Source organism: Pteropus vampyrus, unplaced genomic scaffold (assembly GCF_000151845.1).
Source record: "Pteropus vampyrus isolate Shadow unplaced genomic scaffold, Pvam_2.0 Scaffold8, whole genome shotgun sequence".
NCBI classification, from domain to species: Eukaryota; Metazoa; Chordata; class Mammalia; order Chiroptera; family Pteropodidae; genus Pteropus; species Pteropus vampyrus.
In genome coordinates this window covers 9,209,767-9,215,987 of record NW_011888789.1, presented here as the reverse complement: position 1 = coordinate 9,215,987, position 6,221 = coordinate 9,209,767, and the positions used below count along the sequence as shown (strand labels likewise).

Sequence of the window (6,221 nt, the reverse complement as noted above, 5' to 3'; positions counted from 1 at the left end):
GAAGAAAGAAAGAAAGAAAAAGAAAGAGAGAGAGAGAGAAAGAAAGAAAGAAAACATTATTTGGCTATGAGAAATAAGGAAAGTCTGCCATTAGTGACAACCTGGATGGAACTTGAGGGCATTATGCTAAGTAAAATAAGTCAAAAAAGGACAAATATTGTATGATCTCATTTATATGTAGAATCTAAAAAAAACAAAACCTCATAGATATAGAGAATAGACTGGTGGTTGTCAGAGGCAGTAGGGAGTGGGTGGGGGAAATGGATTAAAGGGGTCAAAAGGTAAAAACTTCCAGTTATAAGATCAATAAATTCAAGGGGTATAATATACAACATAATTACTGTATTTTTTTTTTATTTTCAAAGAGAAAGAATTAATATGCTTTATATCTTACCAACTTTTAGACATTATATTGAGTCATATAACCTCTTCTTATAGACAGGCATTTGGCCTTTAACTGTTGCAACTTGGCCATGTTGCATTAGCTTTAGTGTTTGCCTCTGAAGGATTTTCTTTTTGGTGAGTAATTGATATTTCTGTTGGCTTTATCCCAGGTGTGTGACTATTATTTTTTATAAAGGCAAGGCATCTGAGCTTGGACCTTAAGTTACCTTTTCTAGTCAAAAGTGCCTCAAGACAGGTAGAGTCTGCGAGGTTCAGGAGAATTGAGAATGTGTAATTTCAGAGCTGTAGGCTGAGGGCCTCACCAGAAAGGGCTTTCCTCAATAATGGTGTAGAGTCTGGGGACCTTGATCTGATGTTAATTAATGTTCACGTGACTTTTCCAGATGCTGGATAGGGTGGGGTAGTTTGGCCATACTGCTTCAGCAAAGGTAAAAGTGTCAATGAAGAAGTAGAGCCAAATAGCTTGTACTTTAAGATATGTTACTGCAGCTTGATCTTGAATTCAAAGGCATTGGCAAGAGCATATGTTCATGGGCCTTGCAAAAACCTCATTGGATGCTGGCAGGCTACAGGTGAACAAAAATCTTAGTAAGCAAAGATGGTCGAAGCAAATTTTTATTAAAGGACCAGATAGGCTTTCCATAATCAGGCCTTTTAGGCATTGGTGAACAGAATAATATTTGCTACCGTTAAACGTTGAATTCTTGAGCAACAGAGCACTACTGAGTTCCCAGCTTTAAATCACTGATGCCCAGCATAATCTACTGCAATGGGTCAGCTGTCCAAAATTATATTCTTTAGTTAGGCTCAGGAAAGGAATTGTAGAGATATTATCTTTGCCTGAAACATCATGTCTAAGTAACTTTTGGACTTCAGAATCTTGGAAACAAAAAGGCAATATAAGCCATATTAAACATAAGCCAAGAAGGATGAGGATAATAATCAAATTAAATACTGTTTAAATATTGAATAATGAGAGGTAATCTCCTGGGTAGAAATATCTGATTATAGAAGGAAAAGATTTGTTTGAGTGGTGACTGGATAGACCCAGAAGTCATTGATTTGGAATTGTTCATATCTATTGCAGAGCCCTCTGCAGGCAAAATCTCAAATTCCCATCAGTGGTCTTAAGAGGGTACCTTAGATACAGTGATTAGTTCCCTTAACAAGGTAGAAACAAATTTGTCCTGTTGCATCGTCGATCTCCTCCCCATGGCTGTGCTTGAGCATAGATTCAGTCCAATTTAAGAGAGCAAAAAGGCTGGAGAAGGTAGTGGGAGGTGGGAGAGCAGAGAATACTTCTTCATTACTAATGTTTTCTTCCAGGTCGAGGTAGTACCTGTGATGTAATACCCTTTCTTCTCTCCATATTTTTACTCTCTTCTCCATAGAGGAAGAGAAAGTTAATTGGATTGGTAATTTGGGAAAAAGAAAATGGACATATGTGGCCCATGTTTCCCATCCTTTCTCTTGAGAGTAAGCTGTCCATTTACATCATGTATTCAGCTCTTTCCTTTTTCTGAAATTTTGCCAGGGTCAGTCTCTTCCCAGGTGTAAGTTCTGCTCCAGCCCAGAGCTCTTGGTGATAAATGGATGACTATCCATAACTGGACTCAGTATTAGGACTTGCTCACAAGTGAAGGCACTCTCTCCATGTCAGTTAGAAAAGGAGTAAAGCATAATGGTCAAGAGCAAGGAGCCTGGTGCCAGACTGCCATGGTTCAGGTCTGAGTTCTGCAAGTTACAAGCAGTTGACCTTGGTCAAATGATTGAATATCTCATTAGTTCAGTTTTGTTTATATGTAAAATAAGATAATAATATTGCCTTTCATAGGGCTTTTATGAGGATGAAATGAGTTAATTTATGTACATCCCTTAGAACAGTACTTTGACAATATGTTTGAGCTGCTCTTATAAGCTTTATTAGTAACAAATAATATTTTCGATTTCACAGGCTTTTTCTTTTGTCTTATTTCTCAGTTTGTTCTCAAGTTAAGTGGGAAAGAAAGGTACCGTTATGTTATGTACCTAAAACTCGCATACCATGTATAAACTATAAATGTGCCCAGATTCTTCCTGCTTACCTTGTAGCTATAAAGGCCCAAGTTCTCTATGGCCTTTTAGATCTGTATAACCTAGAGCCTGTATGAGAATTTTGGGAACCATTAATGTCAAACTTTTCAAATGATGCTAGTAAAATGATCTAATAGTGACCTCCTCATCTGACTCAAGTAATGAACTTGACAACAGAACCAGTCAATCTATTTCTAATTAGATCATGCTTGCAATTATAAAAGAATATTGTCTATTTACTTTTTAATAATTAAATAATGAACTATAGTGATACTATTCAATTAGGTGTAGTTTTGCTCAGTCTGAGTCTACATTGTGTCAGGGTCTTCTTAATATACTTCCTGAATATGCTACTATTTCTCAAGAGGGAGAATGTACATTGACCTTCAAAATCATACTTTAATCTGTTTTCATCATCACTATATTTATCAAAAAGAGTATAAAGTTTTTATCTAATGTATATCACCATTGATGAGTTTTTAGCTCTTATAGAATCTTCTACTTTATATACAGGTCTTTCTAGTGGGAATCTGAGATACTCATAATTTTATTTAAAAAAAACCTTTAGGTTGGTCTGTACAAAGACATAGAGATGCTTGCACTCCTCAAGTAGAACATTTAGTATAATTAAAGTGACACAACATAGAGACATTTGAGAAGGTAATGAAGAATAAAAGAGTATAAATGCCACTGCGTCACAAACATTTAAACTTGAGAACAGATCAATCCAGCAATTATAAAAAGTGCTTTTCAATTTAAATATAAAATGCCCCTTCCCCATAAAAATTGTCCGTCCACAATTATGTAAGCATTCTCTTTACTTAGATATCCACTGGGAAATTATTAAAATGACAGTAGATAAATAGAATTTAAGCACTTTAAGATACCCCAAAGACATCAAGTTCTCTTCCCTTCCATTGCATTAATTCTATATGTAGTATTCTACCATGATAACATACAATTTTTTTTGTAAATATATTCTGTGAGATCTCGGGATTATATAAAGAAACTCAGACTTATTTTGCTGGTGGCTCTAATTATTGACAATAGTTTAAGCCTGAAACTACTTCTCTCTTTTTTCCAATTATTGTCATTAATTTTTGCTCTTGCAATCACATGAAATATGTTTAACATATCTTTCACATGACAACCTCTCAAATGTTTCGAATCACCTATAATTAAGTCTTCTTTTCTCCAGGCAAAAAATTTCCAGTTTCTAATTAGTCTTATACACACACACACACACACACACACACACACACATATGTGTGTGTGTGTGTGTATATATATGTATGTATGTGTGTGAGTGTGTATATATAGCATTAAGTCCCCTCACCATCTTAGTTTAGTCACTGTTTAGGGACACGTTCTAATCCTCTGATATACCTTTTAAAATATGTACCCAACATATATACAATGGAATATTACTCAGCCATAAGAAGAGATGAAATACTGCCATTTGCGACAACATGGATGGACCTCCAGATAATCATGCTAAGTGAAATAAGCTAGACAGAAAAAATTAAAATCACGTATCACTTATATGTGGGATATAAACCCAAAAGCAACAAATGAATGGGACAAACAAACAGAGACTCATGGACATAGACAATAGACTAGTGGTTACCAGAGTAGAGCGAGGAGGTAGATGGGGTAAAAGGGGTCAAATATATGGTGACAGAAAGAAATCTAACTCTGGGAGGTGAACACACAATGTAAAAGTATATATATGCCTTACTGTTAAAATGTACAGCTGAAACTTATCAGATTTCATTAACCAATGTCACCATAAAAAAAATAATAAATTAATTAGTTAATTAATTTAAAAAAAAAGAGGTTAAAGAAAGCCAGGAAGACTTACCCTAGCTGTCCAGAGACTCTATGGATTCACTTCCATCCTACAGAGATGACCATCATCATAAATGAGGCCCCTCACTCTGGGAGAAGGGAGGGGATGACTTAAAAGAAAATTAAAAAATTAAGTCTACGGCCATGCTACCCTGAACAAGCCCGATCCTGTCTGATCTTGGAAGCTAAGCAGAGTTGGGCCTGGTTAGTACTTAGATGGGAGACCACCTAGGAAGACCACGTGCTGTAGGCATCAAAAATAATTTAAAAAATAAGGGATTGTAAGCTGACAAGGTCCTTGCAATCTGTGAGGTCAACCAAAGGTTGCTTCACCAGATAGATAGATAGATAGATAGATAGATAGATAGATAGATAGATAGATAGATAGATAGATAGATAGATAGCAAATTAAATAATAAAATAAAATAAACTATGTACTCAACAAATGATGAGGACGAATAAGTAAGAAACTGAGAAAATTCTCTTTTCTAATTCAGGACATCGTGTGCATTATGATCCACTATAAGTTAAATTTAGCTTTGGGGGAAACAATGTCACAATTTGACTTAAAATTACTTTAATGCCAACTTAAATTCCAAGTCCATATCACTCCTCTTCTATACTTTTGTAACTGGTTTGAATCCTCAAATAAGCAAAACAGTCAATGTTAGGGAATTTAGAGAATACTGAGGAGAATTTCCTCGATTTATAAAGGTAGAAGGTTCAGGATCAGAGGTTATATGACTTGGCAAGATTTTATAACTATTATCATAAAATTTAATTTTTCATCTCAGGTTATTTAATTTCTATTGGCTCTTCTACTTGATTTCTTTGAAAAATCATCATCTGATTATTTGGTTATTGATAATCTCGGATGGTTTAGCCTAAAAGTTTTTTCTTATGTGATTCATATTTTAGTGTTATAGTCAAGAAAACAAGTTCGTTAATGGGAATAATGAAAATACTTATGTTTTAAGAATTATTTCTAAGAATCCAATAATAGCTAAGCCCTCTGGATATTTAATATTACCTTTAAATGTTGCTATTGTCCATTTTTTTCCTTTAGTTGTACGGGATATTTTGAATATCTCTTTAAAAATCTTTAAAGCAGCATAACACACTAATAGGCTTCAGCTCTGAATAAAACAAACCAAATCAGTTCTACAGTAAATAATGTTTTTGCTAGTAAATTAACCCCACATAGCCCATATTAATTTTGGCATTGTTTCATATAGTAATGACAGCCAGCCTGCTATGCTATCTATAGCTAATAGAGAAGAGAATAAGACCAGATAATGACAGAGAATTGTCAAAATCTATATGCTATATAGAGAAAAACTGGAGAAAGAGAAAACAGTTGAGATTCCTTAAGGAAATTTCGTCTGATGCTAAGCATATCACAGACACAAGAGGTATGCACTTTGTGGTTCACAGCTTTTCTGTTTCAGTGGAATAGGTCGTATCACTTGTCAGCATTTTTAATAGTTCAGTCATGGCAGCAGGCTGTACTGAATACTATAATCTCAGTTGCACTCACAAGCACTACCATTGGAATGAATGAAAGGTTTTTCTAGACTAAAAATAGTGCTTGCATTGATAATGAAACCTAGAGAAGTGGAAAAGGCAAGTCTTTGTGCATTTGCCAATATTTATTTACTCACATTGAAAGCTCTCAAATCAGTGAGACATACATAGTGGTTCAATGTCTCCGTATCAGAACAGTCCTTCCTTCATAGGAAACAGTGCTGATTTTTTTCCAAACATGTACAGATTTTGAAATGTTTCATAATTTAAATTTTGCAAAAAACCAGATATTATTTCATTTCTGTTATATTTCATACGCATTATATTTTAAAACTTTCTCCCCCTGTGCAAATCTGTTTTTTTTTTCTCAT

The 6,221-nt window shown here is 34.6% G+C and overlaps 1 pseudogene; it reads left to right on the top strand.

Annotated features, from left to right (window-relative positions):
• Window positions 1-4,460: 4,460 nt before the first annotated feature.
• LOC111729309 lies at window positions 4,461-4,579 on the top strand (annotated as a pseudogene).
• The last annotated feature ends 1,642 nt before the right edge of the window (window positions 4,580-6,221 follow it).